Consider the following 12,781-nt stretch of genomic DNA (forward strand, 5'->3'; position numbering starts at 1 on the left):
AAACATGATGATATCCTTGTGAAACACAGGGTTCGTACGGGTGCTTGAATTCCTTGAAAATGCTTGAATTTTAATGTAGTGTTTTCAAGGTTTGAAAAATGCTTAGATTTTGGATGAAGTGCTTGAAAGTGCTTGAATATGCAGTTGCATCGGTTTCATATTAATTCGCTTTCATACTAAATAGTTATTTTTTGTCATGCTTATAATATGTAAAAGAAAGAAAAGAAAAAACAGGTCCGCTGGAGTCAGTGTGCACGTGAGGCTGTAGTGTGATCAGCCGGTCTTTCTTGCTGCGCTTCCTCTGATGGAACAGAGCGGTAGATAGCAGTCATTAATGTGTTACCATAGACATTGCCCTACTCCACTCATACAGTATTACTTTTATTTGTGCAGGTCTTAAAAAGCCTTTAAATTTTATTTTTAAAACACTACAGATACTCAGTAAATGATATTAATTATATATTTTAAATTATATAATTTGTAAACTGAATGTTGACTATTTATATGGGGCAATGTTATATGCAATCTAGACAGTTGTTTTTTTAATAGCACAATAACATCTGATTTAAAATTTAGATCTCATGTCTGTGAATATGTAATTTCAAATCAAATCAAATCAAAATGTATTTGTTAAGCACCTTAAAAAAACACAGCGTGTACCAAAGTGCTGTACAACACTATAAACACAATAAAAACACAGATATAGATAATAATAATATAGAATCTGTCACAAGGAGGAGTCAGAGACGTGCGGATCCATTTGCAAGGCTTTATTGAGAAGTGTCGACAGGCCTGAATAATCACCAGAAAACAGGAACAACGAAGGTAATCCGGGAAACAGTTCGATAGACAGGCAATGGTCGCAATGGCAGGAAGCAGGAATCGTCAACGGGGTACACAGTCCAGAGTCATACACAGATAATCCAACACAGAGAAATACGCTTAGAATTACGACCATAGGAACAATAAGACTTCGCAAGGTGGCTGTGTGTGTGAGTGGCTTAAATGCAGACAGTGTGATGAGGTGCAGCTGTGACCAGTAATCAGTAAAGTGAGAGCAGGTGAATGCAGTGATTAGAGCAGTGGCTTGTGGGAAATGAAGTCCATGATGTGTGGTGCAAGAGTTCATAATGACAGGATAGACCAGATACGTGACAGAGCCCCTCCCCAAGGAGCGGCTTCCAGACGCTCTAACCACCTAATACAACCTGGAGGGTGGTGGAGCGGAGGCGGAACAGGGGGAGGGATGGAGGGCCAGGTCCATGTAGGGGTACTGGAACCACGAACTGAGGCTGAGCCGACGGAGGGAGAAGCCATGGCGGAGGAAGGGTTGGCTCCTGCATGGGGCCGACCGACGGAGGTGGAGCCGGTGGAGCCCGAGGCGGAACCGGAGAGTCGATGGTCCTGGGCGACACAGAGGATCCGGAGGGCCAAGGCGGAACCCAAGGCTCTGGCGACCCCGGCGGAGATGGAGGTCCGGAGGTACGCAGCGGAGCCGGAGTGACGGAGGATCGAGGCTGTGCCCACGGGAGGGAGGAGGTCCACAGAGCCGGCAGGACGGAGTGACGAGGCGCAGCCGGAGGAGTAGAGTCCAGAGGCGAAGGTGGGGTGACGACTGACCGGGGCGGAGCCGTAGAGACGATGGAGCCCGGAGGAGCTGGTGGGCCGACGGCCGACAACGGAGACGAGGGAGCACAGAGCCGGGGTGGAGCCGCAGGGTCGGAGGACCGAGGTGGAGTCCAGGACTCTGAGACTGGAGGTGATGGTGAGGGATCCTTCAGTCTGAACACCGATGGAGACTGGCAGTCCCACGGCCAGTCCTCTGCACCGAAGGTGGGATGTGGGTGAGCAGAGGGACTGTCAGGAGACAGAGGTGGCAGGACTGGAGCAGTAGGGAGGGTGGGTGGGAACAGTCCATGCATGAGCTCCGTGACCAGAACCGGGCAGACAGGAATCTCAGGACGACTGGATGGAACCAGCGGAGTCTCTGGAAGGCTGGGCGGAACCAGCGGAGTCTCTGGAAGGCTGGGCGGAACCAGTGGAGTCTCTGGAAGGCTGGGCGGAACCAGCGGAGTCTCTGGAAGGCTGGGCTGAGGAGCGGGCTCTGGACGACGCTCTTGTGAAGCGGGCTCTGGACGACGTTCTTGAGGAGCGGACTCTGGACGACGCTCTTGAGGAGCGGGCTCTGGAGAACTGGACGACCCCAGCGGAGATTCAGGAGGGCTGGGCGGAACCAGCGGAGTCTCTGGAAGGCTGGGCGGAACCAGCGGAGTCTCTGGAAGGCTGGGCTGAGGAGCGGGCTCTGGACGACGCTCTTGTGAAGCGGGCTCTGGACGACGTTTTTGAGGAGCGGGCTCTGGACGACGCTCTTGAGGAGCGGGCTCTGGAGAACTGGACGACCCCAGCGGAGATTCAGGAGGGCTGGGCGTCTCCAGCGGAGATTCTGGAAGAGCAGGCTCTGGGCGAGCGGTCACAGGAGGGCGCTCTGGCGGCGGAGACTCTGGAAGGCTGGGCGGGACCAGCGGAGACTCTGGAAGGCTGGGCGGGACCAGCGGAGACTCTGGAAGGCTGGGCGGGACCAGCGGAGACTCTGGAAGGCTGGGCGGGACCAGCGGAGACTCTGGAAGGCTGGGCGGGACCAGCGGAGATTCTGGAAGGCTGAGCTGGACCAGCGGAGATTCTGGAAGGCTGGTTGGGAGACCAGCTGCTCGAGCCGACAGCAGCGGTGGGTCCTCCACGCTAGACATTAGTCTTTGATATGTCTTGGGTGCAAATTTGGGCGTGGTGGCAGCCACCTTGTGCAGTAGCCCTGGCGTGGCAGCCATCTTGTGAACAGGCTCTACCTCACCCACAGTAAACGGAGATTCACAAAACAGCAAAACAAAATCTATATACTGTGTGAGGGTCCAACTGGGGTCTTCCTCAGGTAAGTTCAAACTGATCTCAGTATCCAATCCGCTCCAAAAACATTCCTTGAGCATAGTTTCATCGCAAGGTGCCAGGTAACTATAAGCAATGAATTTCTCCACATAATGCTCGATGGGACGGCCATCTTGAAAAATGGAGCAGAGTAGACTCACGGGATCGGACAGACTTCCTGATAGCTCCATTCTTGGGTGGTCGTTCTGCTGACGAATAAAGCCGCTGGATCCTTGTATCGGCGAAGTCTTCTGTCACAAGGAGGAGTCAGAGACGTGCGGATCCATTTGCAAGGCTTTATTGAGAAGTGTCGACAGGCCTGAATAATCACCAGAAAACAGGAACAACGAAGGTAATCCGGGAAACAGTTCGATAGACAGGCAATGGTCGCAATGGCAGGAAGCAGGAATCGTCAACGGGGTACACAGTCCAGAGTCATACACAGATAATCCAACACAGAGAAATACGCTTAGAATTACGACCATAGGAACAATAAGACTTCGCAAGGTGGCTGTGTGTGTGAGTGGCTTAAATGCAGACAGTGTGATGAGGTGCAGCTGTGACCAGTAATCAGTAAAGTGAGAGCAGGTGAATGCAGTGATTAGAGCAGTGGCTTGTGGGAAATGAAGTCCATGATGTGTGGTGCAAGAGTTCATAATGACAGGATAGACCAGATACGTGACAGAAACACAGATTCTTTAATAATTTGCCACAGTGCTGGAATATCTTGAAAAGTGCTTGAATTTTACTTTAGAAAAGGTGTAAGAACCCTGAAAACATTTAGCAGAGTTTAATTAGAGCTGCACAATTAATCATTAAAAGATTGCAATCTCTATTTAAACACCCAAGCAATCTTATTCCTGAATGACAATGATTCAGCTGTGTCTATTACGACTGTTTCAGACGCTCCACTGACGCTTACCATTAGAAACAGGTAGGGATGCAGCGATCCGAATCGGCCGATCATATATTATAACACTTACCCTCTTCCTCCAGGATGTGGCCACAACTGCACATTTAAAAAAAGTATTCATCATTGAATCATTCATTCAGATGTTTCTAATAGTGAAACAGCATCCGGATGTGGGCCACCTTTGGCAGAAATGTGGCACAATCGACAAAGACTAATCAGGGTGTAAACCAAATGTGGTCCACATATGTTTCAGCAAATGTGGCTCAGGTGTATTAACATGTTTCTGGGATAGTTTTGGCAAAGATATGACACAGTGAGCTTTGGCTAATCAGTATGTCAGCCTAACTTGTCCCACATTTGACATGGCAAATATGCTCCATATATCATAAAACAGATGAGGACTATTTCTTGTTGGATGTAGCACTGGATAATTGAAATATACATTTGAAATTGTAAATATGGCCTAAAAATGTTATAGAATTTGGCTACTTTTAGTAGGATACAACACAGTTAACTGATGCAGGCTGATCTGGATATTAGTCTTAAGAAGGCTACATAACTAGCAATTTAGTTTTGAAACATGCTTTTAATAGCATTTTTTTATGTGTACAGTGCAGCCAAAAAAAAAAAAAAAAAACACAAAAAAACATAAGTGCAGTATAATATCTCTTATAGCTAGAGCCACTGTCCCTCTGTCCTCATCGACTGAGGTGTCCCTCTCTCCAACCCCCATCACCAGCTCACAGCGCTCCTTTATCGCTCCGTTAAAGATCCATCAGATATAATATAACACAAAATTTGCTGTTGTTGGCACACTTTGCCACTACAATTAAGGGTATTTTCCATTATAATCACTTGTCTTGATACTAATAACCTATAACACATCATATTTATAATATTTTATTAAAATCGCATAAATAGTAGGCCTATAAAAAGTTAAAGTAATATAAAAGTTCTAATTTAGTTGTTACTTAGTATGTTATATAGCTGTATGCTGTAAAATATTAAATGTCTAACATTATAGGGGAGATTGGAGTAAGACTAGCCATTTTATTTTTACTTTTTTTTTTTTTTACTTGTGGTCATCAAGATAAGTGAAAATGACGCAGAAGTATAATAAAAGTATCCATCTTATCCTAATTAAAGTAATCTTATAATTTTATATGATCCTGACCCAAGTCGAGTCAGTGGGTAAAATGACCATCTGACTAAATCTGATTCAAACCCATGAGAAATAAATAATATAAAAACAAATTAAAACATTTAAAACAGACATCTGGGAAAGTTAAAATCTTAAAATGTTCAAGTGTGGATTTCAGTGTTGTATTTACAAGCGTGACTATGTACATAATGATCAGTGGTTTGGGGGAATATTTGTTTCTTCCTGATCTTTTTTGTCATCAGCTGTTTTTATTGAATAATCAGTTCAATATAAAAAGAATCAAACAAACACTAATGTGATGTGGACTGTTGTTATATGTGTCTGTAGGTTATCTGGCTGTATGGTGACAGAAGAAGGCTGCGGTTATGTGTCTTCAGCTCTGAGTTCAAACCCCTCACACCTGAGAGAGCTGGATCTGAGCTACAATCATCCAGGAGATTCAGGAGTGAAGCTGCTTTCTAAGAAACTGAAGGATCCAAACTATTCACTGGACAAACTCAAGTATGTCAACCTGGAGGAGTTTTATTGTTTAAACTTTTTAGTGTCTCTGTATATCTAAACAAGTCTAGGAGTTTCTAGAGAATGCAACAATATAAATGATTTAAAGAGCACTGGTCTGTGGAGTAAAATTAACTTAACTGCTCAGACAAAACAAATTAACAATTAAACAGTACTTTAATCCCTACCTGGCCACAAAACAGCAGACAGTGAAATACAACAAACATGGCAGCCATCTTCCTACAGCTTTCATAAAAGGAAAAAACAAACATATTCAAAATTATTTATGTTGCAAACATTAACAACTTGTAATATTCAAAGTTAGGTTTTTTTGTTCCTTAATTTACAAGTTGCAGATTACAGAGCAATGCAAAAATTTAAATAAGAATACACAATGGTTTCAACTAGGGATGGGTCACGATTTTCGAATATTCGATTAGTTGATTTAATTACCGAATATCGAATAGGTTTGTGCGATTATTAATTTCCCCAAGTGTTCGGTGATGATGCGCGGGGGAGGGTGGCGCCGCCAATAACGCACTTCAAAGCTGTCAAGGACAACAGAAGAACAAGATTTCTAATTCTAATAAAATGAATGAGAATGAAGTGCAGTGCAAACTCTGCCGTGCGAGGCTTGTTTATCATAGTTGAAACACAATGCAAAGGCTGTTCTCTGCGGCCGGAATATCTCAAACAAAACTCTGAATGGAAACGTGAAGATGCGCATGAATTGAAAAAATGCGCATAAAACGTATGTGCACAAATAAGTAGGATAGACTTTTTGTCCGATAAGAAAAAAATGTGCATAAACTACAATAAGAAAACTTTAACAGAATAAATGCGCTTTAAAAAAGTCATGTGATTTTGCACGACGGAACGGGATAACTTGACTAACCATCTTGTTGCACAGCAATGTTGTTTTAGTGATTCTGAAATGCTTCCTGCTGTCACTTGCCCACCACGGCACCAGCCCCGCCGTCGTTTTGATTATTTTATTTTTAGTAATAAAAATCATTTAGTTCAGTTAGAGAACAAATGGTACAATTGAGAACTGAACGCGGCTGCTCAATGCAGTCTAGTCGCATCTGGGGCAGGAGTCTGATTTCATCACATGAGGAGTGCAAGTCGAGTGAGGTGAGAAAGGCAATATGTTGGCAAAAGATTTAGTTTTTAAACGAAATGCAAAAGTGTCTGTTTTAAAAATAATTTGACTGCTTCCGTTTATCTAAAAGGTGATTTTGGAAGCTCATTGGAAGAACATTCGTTTATTTATTTGGTTCCACCGTGTTTGCTTATTAGGGGTGGGACGATACAGGTAACTCACGATTCAATTCTGTGGCGATATGTGGCCCACGATATCGATAATATCGCGATTCACGATATCTACGATGTTCAATATATTGGAAGAAATTTCATCAACGATATATGTGACTGAAAAAGAAAAAAATACCCATAATAAGGAAATCTTATGCATTTATTAATGCCAACATTTCCAACACTGTGCAAAGAAATATGCATTTGCATAATAACTCACTGCCTCCTGGTCTTAAATGTAAACGCTGTACAGCTAGACAGATAAAAGTGCCTGAACATTAAAAAACAACATGAACATTAACTAACATGTGTAAACCATGATACTGAAACGTCAGTAGTAAGTTACTGTAAAGTGCTTTATGTTAACCTGGACAGTGGTCTCATCAATGCATATTCGTCTTGAGGAACACTAACGCCTGTTTCACACACACTCCGTCTGCAGTGTGTATGCAGTCCGTGTGCGTTACGTATGCGATGCAGAAGCAGCACGGACTCGTTTTGCTTTCACACAGGACACGTTTGCAGTCCGTTCCTGATCCGCGGCTGTTTACCACAAACACACCATTTATCCGTTATTTTGATTTCAAATACAAACGTGCTTTTTCAGCATTGTGATACTCTTTTATCACAGTACACTAATACAATTCTAGATATATTCACGTTTAAACTCAACGTATAATAAACAACGTATTATTCAATGCACTTGCACAGCAACCGCGTGCAGTGTGAACGCTCTAATCCGTTAACATGGGTGCGGAAAAAAATACTCAACGCATAAGCACTGCAGACGGAGTATGTGTGAAACAGGCGTAACTGATCAGCATGCTCAACTAGCGGGTGCGTCTTTGATTGGTTTTTCGTTATCTTCCACATTCTTCTCACTTCTCTTTTTTTCTGCGCTTCTTCTCTGATGTTGTAAGATAACTTGTGTTCTTCACTGGCCGCTGCTTCCGCCACTTTACGCCTATTTACTCGAACAGCGCCCCCCGCAAACAGAATGGTAGATATTGGGTAGTGACAGTGACACTGACGACGGGTAAATTAATCACTTGTGTTGTAATAAAATATCGATATTGGCCGTTAGTGTATCGATTATTTATTGCGACAGAGAGCACAACAATATATTGCAATATCGATTTTTTTCCCCACCCCTATTGCTAATGTAACAGTTATTTTATTTTTGTTAATAAAGGAATAATTCTATGTTTGATATAGACTAAATAATTTTGTCGTACTGTTTTGTTGATGTCCATTCAATTAATTGACACCGAATTGACGCTAAATCGAAAGTAAAATGCTCACGGTCTATTTAAAGCCATTTAAAATCAAAGGAAAGCGTGGGAACGAGGGAAAACTCTAACGAACTATCCCCAGCATTTTTTTTTTTATGCTATGAATGTTCATGCTCATTTTTAAAACAGAAATGTCTTGGCTTATGAGCAGCTGAATGCTAATCGATGGACTGTTACGGTAATAAGTGCCATAATTCATTTATGTTTATTATATTAATATTTCAGCAATCATACATTAAAACCATTTAATGGCTTATGTTAAGACAGATTTGTTAAGACAGATTCTCAAATGAATTAAACAGTTTGTTATCATACACACTGAAAGCGTGAATGGTCTCGTGTCCTCTCTCTGTTTATGTATGTGCGTGCATACACGGGAGGGGTGCGATTTTCGAATAATAATCGAATAATACCCTGCGATTATCGAATAGTATTTTTGCTTAAAATGCCCATCCCTAGTATCAACAAATAAGTTGAGCAGCACCCGGACAGCAATGTTTCTTAGGCCTTGTTTACGCTGCAGGTCTTGATGACGGATTCAGATTTGTTGTCTTTATAATTTTTTGGCTGTCCGTTTACACATTCTTTTAATTGTGAACCATATCCAAATTCATGCGTTTACACTTGCCATACCATCTTAAACATTGCGCATGCATTGTTGTCATTTACCTTCTTGACACATGCTTCCTCCTGAGAATAATATGTGAACAGTGCTGATCAAACCAGTCACAATTAACCATTTTTGATGCATATGATGCATGATTTGTTGGACTACGCTACACCCGTTTGAAGATAGAGTCAGCAAAGTTGATTATGAGAATTATTAAAGTTTTCCTACAGTTATCTTATTAATTATTTTTATATCAATAATCAGTTCCTGTGGCGGAATAATCTATATATATGTATAGATGGATATCACATTTGATGCAACTGTTGAGTTTGTGGTCTGCTTTGAGACTCAATCTCGCCGTTTCTTCAAGCTCTTGTGAAGAACAGGAATAGATTTGACTGCTGCAGAATCCTTGTTTTAGACCAGTTCAGTCCCTGAGAAACAACAACAATAAAATGATAATAATAATTAATTGAAATTAAGTAATTATGTTTTGCTATCATCATTCTGGTATGTGTTAAAGGTTACATGAACATAGGACTTTTTCCATGTTTAAGAGCTATAATCGTATCTGTGATGCATCTACTAGCCAAGAAAACATGAAAAAGGACATCTTTGTTTTGGTAAGCCTTTCTCTGCAAGCTTGTAAAACTGACAGGAGCGGCTCTGGTGGAGACTGGATATAAAAACGTTCAGATGACACACTGATCATTTCTAGACACACATTTGTCCGGAAGAATGGCTCTCTCGCACGTTTTTTACCATTTATTCTAATGTTATCAAACTCAGTGTTTTAGCATGACTAATTAATTGAATGCATGCTTAATTTATTCAAATGTGTTCTTAAAATAAATTCTGTATTGTGTATTTAAAAATTTCTGGTTATCAAATAATAGCATAAAACATTAATTAAATTTATCTTTTAATTATTGAAAAATTAAACTTTATTTTCTGGCAAACACATGGGATTTACTATTAACATTAAAACCTGGAAGAAATGTGTGAACATACAGTGCAGTGAAAAAGTGTTGACTTCCTTCCTGATTTTTTTGCACTTTAATGTTTCAGATCATCAAAAAAGTTTAAATATTAATCAAAGATAGCACAAGTAAACACAACATGCAGTTTTTAAATGAAGGGTTTTATGAAGGGAAAACAAAATCCAAATCCACATGGCCCTGTGTGAAAAAGTGTTTCCTGAGCAGTAAATCAGCATATTAGAATGATTTCTGAAGATCATGTAACACATGCCTGGAGTAATGATGCTGAATATTTAGTTTGATCACAGAAATTACATTTTAAAATATATTCAAATAGAAACAGTTAAAAATATTTCATAATATTACTGCGTTTGCTGTATGTTGGACTCTTTCAATTATAGGTTTGCTCATTCTCATTTATACCTGTTCACATTCACCCTGACTATCACTGTATTAATTGTCAAGTTATTAACTCTATAGTTTCATAGCAACACCCTAGCAACCACCCAGAATGTGTTATAAACCACACAGCAAATACCCTAGCAACCATATTGCAGCAGCCTAGCAACTGCATAGCAACACTCTAGAAACCACCCAGAACACCTTAACTACTACATAGTAACACCCTAGCAACCACACTGAGTGCCTTAGCAACAGCATAGCAATGTTATCAGCATCAATGGAACCACCCAAGTACTAGGGATGCACCGAAATGAAAATTCTTGTCCGAAACCGAAACACCGAAAGAATTATGCCAATTATTAGTACCATTGCATTTATGGCTATGACTGTGTACTATTTTAAATAAAATCAAGGCATTGCAATTGTATAAATTAATATTAAAGTTTCAAAGAATAAATCAGTTATATTAATTTAAAGATTATTATCAATCAAGTAATATATTACATAAATAACATAAACATATATTTTACTGTCTTTGTTTAAATTTTTTTTATAACACATTATCCATCAGTTCACATTTCCAACTCGACGTGTTTCTCTTCCAGCAGGAGGCGCTGTCAGAATGGTAAACAAAGCAGTGCAGCAAATGACTTTGAAACGTGCAGCGCTCATATTTATTCAATGGATAGCCTTTTGGAGTTTCATCAAATTAAGAGCTTTATTTAAGTCTTTCAAAAAACAACCCTTACACAACAGTAGGGGACTAAATTAATATCAGCATATGAAGTATAATCGTCTCTCATTGTCTCTGAGAGAATGCATGTCAGATGCTGAAAGCACTGTCAGTTTTTACTTTCACTTTCACATATTGCGCAGTTTTCACGTTGCTTGTGTGATATCCATTGGCTCACCTCCACGGTTTAAAATATAAATATTTATAAAAATACAGTATATAGAAAAGGCATATCTTTAAAATGTTGTGACGTAACACCAACGTAAAGCCATTGTTTCTCACTCATTGAAAGCTACATCTGTCTGGATCTCTGCTCTCATCACTGGCTGCACACACGACTGCAGAAACACCCCTCTTGAAATTTTGGCTTTACAAGTTTTGCAAATCGCTATCTGTGGGTCTTTCCCAGATCTACTGAAATACGTCCACACCGCAGAAGTGTTCCTTCAGACAAGCACATGCAGGCTGCGGTTTCTGTTTGCGTCAACATACTGTTTCGGCTGTGTTGCTTCTGTGATAAAAGTATTTTGGCCGAAAATTTCCGGTGGCCGAATATTCAGTGCATCCCTACCAAGTACCCTGACAACTACATAGTGACAGCCTAGCAACCACCCAGAGTACCCTAGCAACTGCATAGCAATGCCTTAGAAACCACTCAGAACACATAGCAACTGCATAGCAACCACCCAAGTACTGCATAGCAACAGTTTAATAAATGACTGAATGTCTCTTTGTGTGTTTTCTAGTGTGGATCATGGAGGAGAATCCAGGATTACAGCAGGACCGAAGAAATGTATGTCTACACACACACACACACACACACACACACACACACACACACACACACACACACACACACACACACACACACACACACACACTCTCACACTCACATACAACATTACAACATAAAGATCTTAATACACAACCACACATCTCACAACCAGTGCTGGAAGTGTCACATTACAAAAGTAATAATATTACAGAAATACATTACTTTTTGCTGTAACGTGGTAATATACCGCATTACTAATATAATTTGGGTAATAATATTACTCGTTACAATCTCAGTAACGCAAGTTACAACAACATATTTTAACTCGAAATTAGTTTCCCTGCTGAAAAAAACAGCATATGCTGGTTAGGTGTGTTTTGGTGCTGGGATGCTGGTTTTAGCTGGTTTATGCTGGTCCTTGACCACCAACATGACCAGCATAAACCAGCATAAACCAGCATCCCTGCACCAAAACATACCTAACTGGCATATGCTGTTTTTTTTTTTTTTTCAGCAGGGTTGTGAATTAAAAAAATCCACAGGTAAAATAGTTTTCCACATCCAGTCATATGCGGATAAATGTAAATATTCCAATAAAAACTATAGCCAGGTTTCAATCCAAGGATTTTTTTGCGAAAAAATAATTAGCTGATTGAAATGCCATTTATCGATAAAATGTGTCGACAAAATCTTTTTCCGTTTAACTTTAGCGCATAAATTCTTTATCGATAGTTTAAATGTCACAAAAATAAAATAGTAGTGTGACATGACAGAATTAGCCAATAGACAGTGTCTGTGTTTGTGGTGTTGCTCACTTTAAAGCACCATTTCTCTGTAAGCATTAAATCATATTCAGATTAGATTATATCTAAAATTATTTTACATAGGCCTATGGTAAGAAAAAGTCAAGTTACCTGTCAAATATACATAGGCCTATCTTAATTTGCTGTTTCTTTGTGAGTCAAAATGTATTCATTTTGTGCAAAAAGTACAGCATTAATTCTTTCTGGCTTGTTAGCTTATATTTTCATTCTTGTTTTATTCTCGGTTCTGTTCTACAATTAAATTGAAAGGATTTGTTGTAGAGTGATGTAAAGTAAAATAGCATGGTTTTCAATATGTTTGGCTGGCTGTATTTTATAATGACAGTAAATAGTCTGCGTTCTGCAGTTAGTAGCTGCTT

This window comes from Garra rufa, chromosome 4, assembly GCF_049309525.1.
Source record: "Garra rufa chromosome 4, GarRuf1.0, whole genome shotgun sequence".
NCBI classification, from domain to species: Eukaryota; Metazoa; Chordata; class Actinopteri; order Cypriniformes; family Cyprinidae; genus Garra; species Garra rufa.